The sequence below is a fragment of the Ricinus communis genome, chromosome 7 (assembly GCF_019578655.1).
Source record: "Ricinus communis isolate WT05 ecotype wild-type chromosome 7, ASM1957865v1, whole genome shotgun sequence".
NCBI classification, from domain to species: domain Eukaryota; kingdom Viridiplantae; phylum Streptophyta; class Magnoliopsida; order Malpighiales; family Euphorbiaceae; genus Ricinus; species Ricinus communis.
Genome location: NC_063262.1, coordinates 16762284 through 16776597, shown reverse-complemented (window position 1 = coordinate 16776597; position 14314 = coordinate 16762284). Strand labels below are relative to the sequence as shown.

Below are 14314 nucleotides of genomic sequence, written 5' to 3'. Positions count from 1 at the left end.
TTTCTTATATAATTTCTTAGAAAAAAATTGATATGTTATATCAAATTTTAATTTTCTATCATTCTTCTTTTTGTTAATTAATTTAATAAAATTTTCAATTAGTTAAAATATTAGTTTATAGGTTATTTATCCTACAAATAGTTTATATAAATTAGTAAATAATAAGTAGTTATAAGAATTAATTATTAATCGACACAATTAATAAATTATGATCTAATCAATCATAATAAATAATATATAAAAAAATTTAGTGAATTTATTTGTCCATCCTTTCAATTTCATATATATATATATATATATATATATATATATATATATATATATATATATATATATATATATATATATATATATATATATATATAATAGTTTAGTAACTGAAATTTGTTATTTTTAATAAAATAAAATGTAATTATTGTTAAATTTAAATTATAAATTTTTTAGCATAGTTGATATGGATTGAATAAAGCTTGAAGATTTGGATGGACTTAACGAAGAAGGCAATAACAAAGAATTAAGGAATGATCCATTAAGTTTGTTACAACGTCCAATTACAAGATCAAAGGTCAACGAGCTTCAAGGATCTCTTAATTGGCTATATGCAAGAGTGGACTAACAATGAAAATCCAATAGAATTCGGACCAAATAAAAATCATAAAGAATGGGCTTTGTTTAATGTTCTTAAAGTCCAAATTTATGAAGGCCATATTTAGCTCTTAGTATCATATTTGATTAGTTGTTAGATTTTTTTTAAATTTGTAAAGAAACTCATATTACACTAAATTAGTTAAGTAAGAATTATATTCCTCTTAAGATTTTGATGTCTTTAAAACATGTCAAATTCATATATTATTTTGGGATGATGATTAATTAAAGTTTATACTTTCTTTCAGGCCCAATTGCTTGTATCTTGTATCTTTGTTTTGCAAAATTTACTTAGCAATGAATTGATCTATCCTTGTGGCGTACTTAGAATTGAGGTTTAAAAGACTTGGTTTTCCTTAAATTCTAATTCTTGATTATCTTACAATCTAATTAGACGATATTAGGATTTGATTTCAAGTTGTTCATTGGATTTTCAAGTTAGTGATTCACGGGTTCATAAGAATTAGAGTTTGTAGGTTCTATTTTTGAAAGTTCTTTAATAATAGTCCTTAGACTACAATGTTGATTTAAATTCCTCTCTTTCTTTTTAAATAAATTAATCCATGCATTATATTCATAAATCCATTAACTAAATTATTAAATTTCATTAAGATAGAAATTTGTCAAACTTAGAATTCATAAATCCACTATTAAAAAGTAATTTTTTTAAATTATAATCCATTTACTTAATTTTTATTATAGTTTTGTAAATAAAAAAGTATCTTATTCATTATTAATTAAAATATTTTATCCTTTTTAAAATAATATAAATTATTATAAAGTAATTTATATAATAATAATAATAATAATCACGTTTATTATTATTGAGTCATGTGTTATATATCTCATCAATCATTACTTAAAAATATGCTTAACAATCCAAGAGCTAATTGAAAAGACCATAATCATTAGCTGGCTTGTTAAAAATTAAAAATAATTTTAATTTTAATAATTATAATTAATATATTTATATATTCTCCTTTTTCGATTTCTATTATGATATTATTATAATATATTCTAATTTTATTACATTATTTTTGTTTAATTTTATTTTAAAAAATTATTTTATAACTAATATTAAAATTTTAATAGAATCGAACTTCTATAGTTAGATTTATACTTAATAAATTATTAGTATTATTATTATATTATTAAAATTAATTAATAAATGATCTAACTAATTTATAACACAACATGAATACAATTAATAAATTAAAAAGTTATTAACATCCTAACTCTAGTCCAAATTGGACAACTTTCGTAGAAAGCACATGTCAAAAATTAAGGCCAACGTTCGGACAAAGCAAATAATAAGCAATTTAAAATAATATAAATTGCTATATAAGAATAATAATACTAATCTTGCTTATTGTTGTTCAGATAGGGGTTAAAAAACGTAATCAATCATTACTTTGCAATATGCTTAACAATTCAAGACTTAATGAGAAAATTATAATTATTAGCTGACTTGTTAAAAATAAAATTAACTTTTAGTAATTATAATTTATAGATTTATTTGTCTTGCTTTTTTTTACATTTTTATATATGTTATGATTATGATATATTTTAATTATTATTGAGTTTGTTTTATTTAATATTATTTAAAATTTTATTTTATAATTAATATTAAAATTCTAATAGAGTTGGACTTCTAGAATTAGACTTATACTTGATAAATTATTAGTATTTGTATTATTAATAAAGTTAATTCATAAATAATTTACTTAACAAAATTAACTAAGCAAATAATAAAATTATTTTATCCTCTCCCCTCTCACACTTTTATATATATTACAATAATATCAATATGGAAAAAGCGTGCTTGGAAAGAGAATTGAGAAAGAGTTGAATATAATCGTGTGGGTAACGTTTTCGGACGTCCATCTAAGTACTTTTAGCGATTAGGCTTTTCAATCTAATTGAGAATATGATAACAAATCACAAAGACTGGCGCATGGGAGTCGCCACCAGGGTAATTCTCCGGAATACTTTATCTAATTAAGTGGCGTTTCTTGATTTCATAAGAAAGTTTTGCCGCATCCAGAGTTGGATCCGGACAGCTCATTCTATTAAAATCCAACCCAAATTTAATTAACCTATTTTACTAATTAATTATGTGTAAAGCCTTTTTAGTCTAGCCCAATATACAAGTTATGTTTTAGTTTCAAGCCTTTTAAGCTTATATTACTTTTTATGTAAAGGTCTAATTTTATGATCTTAAAGCTAATTATGACCTAATTATAATTAAAGCATAGCAAAATCGAATAGGTCTATATTAATTTTAAGCTAAGCCCAATTACCATCTTATTAACTTAATGGACTACAATTTTTATACTAGGTCCAATTCTTAACATAGTGTTTATGTGTCCGAATTTTAATTGAGTAATCACTTTACAGTTATTTGACATACATCAAATATAAAATATAAAATATAAAATATAAATGTAGAAATTAAAATAAAAACTAGCTATTACATCCTTTTCTTACAATAAAAAACAAAGGAAAAACACATAAATACTAAATATATAACATAAAATCGCAAAAAAATACATCAAAACTCGAAAATTTGGCCCAAGAGCACAACGATTGGTCAAGAGCATAGAGCCGATCTGCTCTGGGAGGCTTGAGAGGTCTTTTTGCGAGTTTCTGCAACTTTTCATGCCTAGAAGCTGATTTGCACATGCATAAGATATAGAAAATTCGATTAAAATATATATTTAGAATAGATAACACAAAAATGGAATCAAACAATTAAAAACTAAAAAAAAACATGCAAACCCTAGAAAACAAAGTTGATAGTAAGTAGAAATATCATACTAAAGTAGACTCCAAATCTTAATCATGAAACCTTAGAAATTTAATTCAAATAAATACAAACTAATTAATTATATTTTCCTAATTATTAAACTAATAAGGTTTAAAATCCAATAAAATCATACAAACATATTCAAAATCCTACATGTTCTTATTATCATATTTAAAACTCAATTTGTCATGACATGTAAATTCATAGGAAAAATCTATTCTAACCACATAAATCATATAAAATAACAATAAAACATCCTAAGCATGTTTCTAGATTTATAAATAATTATAAAAAACCTAATAAGGCAGGAGGTATTGATGCTATGGATGATGTAGATGTAGGGGAAAATCTCAAGTTGTCACCATAGATTATTGTTCTGTAAGTCTCAGGAGACTATGAGGCAATTGAATTAAAGATTAGCTGAGAAAATTCAGTTATGCTTGAGATCTAAAAATTTGTATCGTTCTAAATAAGTTTCCTAATTTAGAGTTCTATCTTAATAACTTGCTACAAAAACTCCCTATGTATAGCTAATGAACGTTAATTAGTAAATTTAGAGTATAACTTAAAGAGTGCAACTAACCCTAATGTGTCATATTTTATTTATAGTAGTAGGATTAGAAAACTCTAGAGAAATAGAAAACTATTCAATTATTTGAAAATAAAAACTATCAATTTGCCTTTCCTTTTATCAAATTAATATCCAATAAAATGAAATTAAATATTTTATATTCAAACAATTATCATAAAAAATTTAAAAACCTCAATAATTATCACAAATTACTTCTAGAAACTTATTTTTATATTTTGAGTGTTTAAATGTTGAAAATACATGTAAAAATAGCGTCTGAATCGCGAAGAATAGCCAATCGGCACTTTGTAGAGCCGATTGGTTCTAAGGGCTAAAAAGTTTGGAAAATTGTGGCAATTTGGTCCCTAAACTTGCTGAAACGACATACCCCTGAAAGTTAGTTTTCTGACAACTATATCCAAATTGATTCTAGAAAAGTGATAATTATTCTCAGCCCTAACTTGGATTTGCCCGTTCTCAGTTTTTCGAAACTCAAGAAAAGTAGTAACTTTTATCATAGGCTTTTTCATAATTCTCTCGATATCTGAATCCAAAAAATGGATGTTGACAGTTGCCCCCGGTTTTTCGAAATTTATAAGCATTCATGTGATTAAATAAATTAAAACAAATAATAATATTAAGGATATAAAAAAAGTATATTTTTGATGAGCAGAAGCCACTCCCCATAAGCTCGAGTTAAGAAAATTTGATTTGATGTGAGGACCACGTCCGCTTAAGTTTTAAGGATTTCATCTACTTTTGAAACTTGAGGACTTTGCCTGCTTGATTAAAGGACTATAGCTGTAATTTAGGAACCACACCTATCGATTTGGGAACCACGCCTATTGACTTGGGAACCACGCTCGCTGATTTGGGAACCATATCCGTTGACTTGGGAATCACGTCCATCAATTTGGGACCACGCTCGTTGATTTTACCTTTGCAGAGACTTCTCTCTAACTACTTTCCCCTTCGGGTTACAATTATGTTGTATTTGCCGCTTTGGTCAATTTAGTAAATTTTTCCACTTTCGGATACTTTTTGTAAAAAGTTTCCATTTTGAGGTATAACTTGACTCAATTGATGTACTCTAGAATTTATACTGGTGGAATTAGTAATATTCAATAAGATAAAGAGAGTTAGCACAGAAGTTGTTTGGCAGATATTCTCGATGGCACACTTAGGGATTAAAATATAATTTTGATAGGTCAAGGACTAAAATGGTAATTTTCAAAAATTTCCGCCTTGGGATATAGACTGACCTTTTAGATGTCTTATGGAGACTTGTAATGGTAACTAGTCCATCCAGGGACTAAAGTGTAATTTTAGTAGGTCAAGGACTAAAATGGCATTTTTACCCTCTTTCGAACATATAAATATCCTTGCATCCATTCATTATCCACTTTATCAATTTTATTTCTACTTCTCTCTCAAATCATTTTTCACTCTTTCTTTGATTTCTTTCTCATTTTTTAACCAAATTTCATGAAATCAATCTTAAAATGGCGGCTTTGACTTCTAGATTCTTGGGATGTATTCCAATCGCACCAAACTGGAAGTTTTCTCCATCAATTTCGTGCTAGAATGATCTTGGGCTTGTCAAAGGGTAGGAAATCCCTCTCTTAGCGAAATTGAATACTCGCCAGGCATTTTCGACCATCGGAGAGGTATTTTTCTTGCACTAAAAAATATATAAAATTTTATAAAAAATGTTGATGAAAGCCGTGCTCTAACCCACAAAACCGATTCATCTATGCGCACTGCTAATCAACTCTATATAGTGCCGATTCAGCTCTACGCAGTTTAAAACGACTGGCACGGGCTGAAAACTAGTTTTTTTTAACATAAAATAAGAATAAATTAAAGATATAACTTACTTGTTTGAGGCCTTTATATGTGTGCATTGTGTTTATATACCTGTGCTTTTGCTTTTTTAAAGTGATATTGTATCGATCCAATTCGTCAAAAAATTCTATGAGGCTTGCGAGTGGTTTTATGAGCTTCCTAGCTCTGTTCAGGCTAGGATCGACGACACTAGCTTCCGCCAATTTGTTGTAATGCTTTCGTCAGTCAGCGGGAGGACGGATCATACCTCAGTATGTGCCCTGCTTGAGAGATAGATGGACACTACCCATACATTCCATACTATATTGGGTGAGCTGACTCTTTCCCCTCTTTCATTCGTTGCCATTACGGGGATAGACTTTACAGGTACACCTGTATCCTTTGACGATGCGATTCATGATCAACACTTTGATATCCGAGAGTATTATATCATGGACTTACTTGGGTTCTTGTTGGCATGCAAGAACACTGGGTGCATAGCTTGTCAAAGCATTCCTTTCCACTATATGGGCTTTGTGCCTTGGAATGCTCAAGAGGTGGATCAGATGGCTCTGGCCTTCTTCGTATATCTCTTTGGGACTACTCTATTTAGTGATTCAGGAAATTCACTAAACTTTGACTATTTGGCCCCTTTGCGGGATTTAGACCAAGTCTCCTCTTTTAATTGGGGATCTCGGCTCTTGCCTACCTGTACCACTAGATTGACATTATAGTGCGGGGAAGCAAGAAGATTTGTAACTTTTAGCATGCGGTTCATGTAAATCCCATCTATTTTGATCTTTTTATTTTATGCTTTCTATACTTGCGTAGCAACAGTTGAATTTTGTTTTACAGGTTTGGGCATTGGAAATTGGCCTTTTGGTGGGCTCACAGCCTATCAGCATTTCTCATGCTTTCTCGGGCTTGAGCTGCTGCGGCTCGTGTAGGAGCATCCTTTTGGAGTGGGCACAAGTCCATGTGCACTGTTTGTAGATCAACTCCCTAGCCTGGAACAAGATAAAAGAAAATTTATTAATTATTTGTGCGTCTTATAGTTTCTAGTTACTTACCTTTACAATTTGCAGACTCGTAGTGACTAGCTAGGTGAGCGTGATCTTTGGGACCCTATATGCTCTTTATCGCAGATCTCGATCTCAGGAGGGTCCTCTTGGCTAGCCCCTCTTATCGGGCATGGTTTTTTAGTGAGAGGATATACAGTTGGGAGATGGGGCCTAACAGGCGTCGAGTTCCTTTATCTCCCCCTCCTTCTATGTTTTGGACTGCAAATCTTGCTAGTGAAGAGCTGAGTAGGATTTTAGAGGGATTTAACAACTTCGAAGACCTCACCATCCGGTCTTGGAGGACGGACTACACCTCTTTCATCCCTCAGTTACTCGGGACCGTGCCTTTTAGCAATGACATTATGGCTCAAGTTTGTCATTGACTTTGCTTGGCTTATCACTTTCTTTATTTTGATTAATTACTCATTTAGTTGTCATGCCACAATTCATTCGCTATGCGCCCCCAGCTTCTGAGCTGACAGAGGGACGGTTTACTCACTGCTCCAGACCTTCACACATTTTGAGCTCCTCTACAGGTGCCACATCCGAAGCACCTCCTACAACGATGCTAGATGTGGTGCCTAGGAGCATTATATTTCTCTCGGATCCGATGGGCTCTTACTGGAGTCCCGCAGGTGCTATAAAGCATCGGCTCGCCATAGAGTACTGCCTTCCGCTAAAGTTTATTCCAAGCACTTGCATGCACGTAAGTCATATTCCTTTTGATATTTTGCATCTTTTCCATTTCTTGAAATGTTAGTAACACATAAAAATAATCACGCAGGTCTAGAGAAATCAGTTCGAGCACGTACATCGGCTGGTCGACGCTGTAAGGAGGCAGTTCTTCGTCCTCAGCGAGGACTGACGAGTAAAAAAACAATTTGTAAAATGCAAAATGTATGCATGTATGCATGTAAGAAATACTTGACTAATCTTCTTTTGGGTTTTCTTTAGAGGGACCATGAGAGTATGCAAGGGCAAGTGGATGACTGACAACGTCAAATCTAGGCCTAACAACGTAGGATTGACACTTTGACGCTTCAGCTGTCTACTTTGAAGATCCAGGGGACATGCACCGACTTTGATAAGGGGATGGGAGATTCGGGAAAGAGCCCTGATTTTTTATTTTTCTGCTATTATTTGTATTTTTGCTTTTCATTACTTTTCTGTAAAACTTGACTTTTTCGAGATATAAAATTTCACACTTTTGACATTTAAATCTATGCTCCATCATTATCTTCTTCTTAATATTGTATATCTTGGGTATGCATATGACCAAGAGGCCGAGAAAATGTCGAAAGTCCCTCAAAGAGCTGCAAAATGGCCAGATGACATCACACAGTCGATCAACTATATGGTCAGCCGATTCGGCTCCACAGTCATAAAGTTTGACTTAAACATTGATATAAGGCCTATAAATATGCATACACTCCTCACACTTCTCCATACATGATTCATAACTCCAAAGTTCGAAAACTATGGCTTAGAGAAGTGCTAAAGCCTTCCAAACTATTCTCAAAATCTTGACTAGTGAAGAATGGATCAAACTTGGAAAATTTTACCTTATCTCCTTCAAAGCTATGCAACATACCAAGCTTGATTATGGTTTTCTTCGCTCTACCATCAATGCTTGGTGCCTAAGATACCATGTTTTACGATTCAATGGGTAGGATTTATGTTTCATGATTAAAGAATTCTCTACCATTCTTGAAGGCCCCATAGACTCTACTCATCCGATTTTTTTGCCAAGACTTGATGATCCTTTTCCTGGCAAATTGGTAGAGCTATTCAATATGCCCCCTACTAAAGTACTTTTCCATTCTATTGCTGAATACATCACTCTCACTGTAATGATCCAGAACCAAATCACATAAGATATTATCCATTTTGGCCCACTAGCCTCACGGTTTTGTCCCTTTAGCGGATTTAAGAATTTTTCAGGAGGTCACCCATTCTAAGACTTCCCCGAACCAAGCATATTTAGCTTTGGAGTTCCTATAACTTCATAGCCAAACAACCAAAAAGTGCATCATGTGATTAGTTCTAACTTTTTACATATATACTATCGATCATTCCCTACTCCATTCCAATGTGCAATCTGATTCATTCATGTACCCCCGTACTTCAGGGTGCTGCTATTCTAGAACCTGCTCCTTGTCCAGGTATCCTATCCTAGCCCTTGCGTCCATTTCTTGCTCTCATCGGATTGCTTCTCTAGGCCAGGATGTCACACTCACTTCCTTAATTTCTTGTTGTAAGAAGAAAGAAAAGGGTAGACCTGCTTCAGTTAGGATGCTAGATTTTTGCCTCTATTCCCAATTTCTAATGATTGCTCCTCAAAGAGGGATAGATATCAGAATTGTTGTCATATTGAACAAGTAGAGCATGGAGTAGATCCAATTCCAGTCATCTTAGCTAAAACCATCACTGTTATAAAACCCATCAATGGTTTGCTGGCAGCCTTGTTCTCTTGCAGGTATGCAATGAAATCTCTTTTCTTTTTAACTATTTTTGCCTTAACTTTTGCCTAAGCTGCCATTTCGGGTTTTCAACTTAGCAGGTCAATGTCCTAAATTTTGCCTAAGCTGCCCTTTCGGGTTTTAAACTTAGCTTTTTCCTTTTCACTTTCTCTCTTTTTATTGTTTCCTTTCTTTTTACAGATTTGGCTGAGTACGAGTCGAAGCACGTGCAAGTTCGATCAATTGCTGCCTCTCGAGGCCATAATAGCTAGATTTCTTAGATGAAGGGCATTCCGAAGACACTCATTCGTTGGGATTACCCCTGGTGGAGAATTTAGCATCTCACGCTCATGGTATACAACAACTACATGCCTTTATCTGGATTGCGGGCATCCACCTTCTATACACCTCTAAAGCTTTATCACCAATACGAGCGAAAGCAGTAGATTTTGGAATTTCCTCCCAAATTTGAAGGCTTCCCACTGAGATAAGATTTCCTAGATAGTATGGAGAGACTTTGGCCTTTCGAGGTATAGAGCAACCTTGACTTTAAAGGCGATCTGACCATAGACGACAACTTCAAAGCTTGGGTCGAGCTTTAAATTACCATTTCTCCTAGACTTGTAAGTTTTAAGAGGACTCGAGAGTTAGTTGCTGAGTCTAAGAATGTAGATGTAAATGCAAAGAGGAGGAGAAGATGAAAATACGTTTCTTATTAGATCTCATTTATTTTGCTTAGGACTTTAGCTTAGTTTTTCATTTTAGTTAGTGCGTAAAGTAATAAACAGACATATGTATGTTTGATAAAATTATAAATAATTTATTCATTTAGTAAATGCACAAATGGGTACTTTTTGATTTTTCATGATACAACTCCTGTCATCAGCCAGTCTTTTTAGATTCTATAGCTGATTATTTTCTCTCATTGCTCTGACAATTGCATAACCAACCTTTTCCAGGTTTTCTAATCAGCAGGCTATTTTTTCTGTTATTACTATTTTTTATACATAGTATTTCTTGAGACGATCCAGGTTAATTGGTTCAGAGAACTCGTTACTTTCTAAGTCTGAGATCTTAGTGCCACCCTTAGATAGAATTTTCTTTACTAAGCATTAGCCTTCCCAGTTATGATAGAACTTCTCTCTTGGGTCGAATACGATGGTCTTGTGTGTTTTAATACCAAATCACCGACTCTGATTCTTTCGGGCTTGACTTTCTTATTGAACGCCCTAGCTTTTGGTAAAAATACACGTGATAAAGGGCTTTCGTCATTTTTTTCATCCGTCAGAGCCAATTGCTGGTACCTCTGCTCAACCTATTGATACTTTAGTATTTCAACCTTTAACACAACTCTTAAAGATTTCAACTCTAACTCAACTGGGAAGACCACTTCGGTCCTATAAACTAATGAGTATGGAGTTTGTGTTATCGATGTCCGCTCAATTGTTTGACATCCCAAAAGTGCAAAGGGTAATCAAAATGACTAATCCTTATGATTACATACCATCTTCAAGAGTATTCTCTTTAAGTTCTTGTTGGCTGCTTCCACCACTTTATTTGCCCGAGGTCTCTTCGAAGAAGACTTGTAATGTTCAATCTTATACTCCACTAGTAGGTTTGCTATTTCATCCATAAACTCCACACTGTTATTTGTTACAACGTGATATGGGACCCTATACTTGCAAATCAGATTCCTCTCTATAAACCTAGTGATTTGCCTCACCCCCTATAATAATGAATGACTCAACCTCAATCCACTTGGAGAAATAATTGATTGCCACTACTCTGTATCTATGACCATTCGAAGGAGGTGCCTCAATCCACTTGGAGAAATAATTGATTGCCACTACTTTGTATCTATGACCATTCGAAGGAGGTTTTATCTCTCAAATGATGTCGATTTCCTAAGCTGCAAAAGGCCATGGGGATGTCAAATTATGAAGCTTAGTTGGAGGTATGTGGCTCAAGTCGCTACAGAGCTGGTACTCACGACATCTCCTTACTAGAGCTATGCAATCCTTTTCCATTATTAACTAGTAATATCCTTGACACATGACTTTTTTTGGTTAAAACTATGCTGCTCATGTGAGGCTCGCATGCCCCTTTATGCATCTCCTCCATTACAACCTGAGCTTTTGCTTTAGTAACACATTGAAGCTGGATACATGAAGTCATTTTTCTGTATAGCACTCCTTCATAGCTAAGGTAATTTTTGGCCTGTATTCACAATGCATACCTTCCCTTCATAGTTGCTTCCTCAAGATATACCATATCTTCTACAAATCTTTTCAGATCATAAAACTAAGGCTTCTCTTCCACCATCTAATTGTCATCTCGCGACAAGTGTATGAACAGACGTTTAGAGAAGTTGCAAAGTAAAATATTAAGGTAATTGACATATAGCTTCAAATTTTTCTTCTTCACTTCCCACTCTTCAGGGGCTTGTTGAATCACTAGCATAGAGCCCCTATATACCATCAATTGCTTCGCTCCTGCTACCACGACCGCTTCCAGTCCAAATAAACATGCTTTATACTCTGCCATGTTATTTCTCACTTTAAAATCCAACCTCTTGGCCATTGGCAACATTTCTCATTTCGGTGTGATTAGAACTACTCCTAATCTTGCACCTATTACGTTCACAGCTCTATCAAAGTACATATTCTATTCTTGAATCTCGATTTCCCTTTGATTTTTATCAAAAAACTCCAGATCCAAGGGTCATCTCCCTCAATTGCATTATGAGCTACCCTTAACTACCTTCTTGGTAATGTACTCGATGTCAAATTCTATTAGAAGTACCAACATCTTGCCAACTTTTTTGTAAGAGACGGAGCTTCGAACAAATATTTCAGCGGGTCTATCAAAATAGCTTGGACCTTATAGACTCGAAATACTGTCTCAACTTCCTCATAGTCCATATCATGGCTAAACACGTCTTCTCTATGAGATTATACTTTAACTCATAAGGCAACAATTTCTTATTGAGATAATAGACTGCATGCTCCATATCATTAGGCCCATACTATACCATCATTGCTCCCATGGCTTCCTCTTATAAGGCCAAGTATAAAATTAACCGTTTTCCATATTTCGGTGGCTTTAGTACTAGCGGCTTCATCAGATACTCTTTAATTTTGTCGAAGCCTTTATAACAATGTTCATCCCATACAATGGTTTGGTGTTTTCTCAAAAGCTTGAATATGGGATCACAAACCATCGAGAGCTTGGAAATGAACCTACTGATGTATTGCAGATGTCCCAGAAATCCTCTAACTTCTTTCTCTATCTTTGGCGTTAGGATCTCCTGAAAGGCCTTAACCTTGTCTAGATTGATCTCTATTCCTCACTGACTCACTATATGACTTAGCAGCTTTCCTGATGTTACTCTAAATACATTCTTCTTCGAATTAAGCCTCAAGCTATACCTTTCCACTCGTCCTAAGAATTTATCAAGTGCATGGAGCCTTCCCTTGTTTCAGACTTTAGCATCATATCATTTACATACACCTCCACCTTTTTCTGCATCATGTCATGAAACAAGGTAGTGGCTGCTCTTTGATAAGTTGCACTCACACTCTTTAATCCAAAAGGCATAACCTTATAGGAATATGTACCTTATTTGGTGATAGATGACATCTTCAGCTTGTCCACTACTGCCATCATGATCTAGTTGTACCCGGAGAAACCATCGGAGAAAGAGTACATCACACTTGAAGCAGCATTGTCGACTATCACATCTATATGCGGAAGAGAAAAGTTATCCTTAGGGCATGCCTTGTTCAGGTCCCGATAATCCATGCACATCCTTACTTTTTCATCTTTCTTCGGGACTGGGACGATGTTCGCCAACCATTCCAAATAGTCAATTACATCAAGGAAATTGACCTTCACTTGCTTAAGGAATTCTTCCTGGATCTTCTTTGCTCATTTCAGTCTTGATCTTCTCATCTTCTGCTTAATCGACTTGATGTGCGGGTAGGTTGGAATGTGGTGCTCTGTTATCTTTCTGTTTAACCCTGGCATGTCGTTGTAGGACCAAACACATACTTCTTTTCTTTTTTCTATTATTTTTTCTAATTTCCTCTTCTCCTCAGAATTTATATCATGAGCTATCAAAATATTCCTTGGATTTCAGTTGTACCTAAATTAAATGAATCTATTTGTATAGAATTAATGTCAAACATGCACATGTCATAATTATCAAAATGCACACTACCATTAGGAAAAATATCACACAAGTAAGCAAAATTGGAGTTTATATCATTGATCTTAGAAATAAAAGAAACATCATCCTCATAAAGATGGGACGTGATTATATCATCATAGAATACATGAATGATATGCTCCTTTATTAGCGCAACTAGCTCTTGCTGACTCAGCTTCTCAAGCAGAGAGATAAATGCTTCCAGCTTCAGCTCCTCTACCTTGGTGGTGATCTTCTGACAGACTTCTTTGACGCTCAGCTCAACCATCCTGTCAATAATCAAATTCTTGAATATATAGAATCCAGGCACCTCAATCCCAACTACTGTAACGGGTTCGGGCTCCCTAAAGTAGGGTTTGTACTCCTGGTTAAATACATCTTTTTGAGTCTTACCTTTTGGTTCATCCTCATCTTCATTTTCATGGTAACCCAGCCCATGTAGAGTCTTCTGATCTTTAAAATTTGGTAGCTCAGCGATACCCTACTGGTTTTTCCCTAGCCCCATTCCAAGTATGAAATCCATCTTCTTAAACATGCTCGCTACTTTAGGATCCATGTAGTCCTCGTAGAGAACAACAACTTGGAATTCATTAGGGACTTCCAGCTCCTTGACAACTTCTTGAATAACCGAGACAAACCTTACCACCTTTAACATTAATGGTCACTATTTCACCTTCATGAAGGAATTTGACCTTTTGGTGTACAGCGGAAGGGACTCCTCCATTGACATGAAACCATGGC

The 14314-nt window shown here is 34.1% G+C and overlaps 1 long non-coding RNA gene across 1 annotated transcript; it reads left to right on the top strand.

Annotated features, from left to right (window-relative positions):
• The first annotated feature begins 5575 nt into the window (after positions 1 to 5575).
• On the top strand, positions 5576 to 8105 carry LOC125370713. Its single transcript, XR_007216766.1, has 4 exons — positions 5576 to 5689; positions 5962 to 6176; positions 6702 to 7613; positions 7692 to 8105. It is a non-coding gene; the product is annotated as an uncharacterized LOC125370713 (long non-coding RNA).
• Positions 8106 to 14314: the final 6209 nt, after the last annotated feature.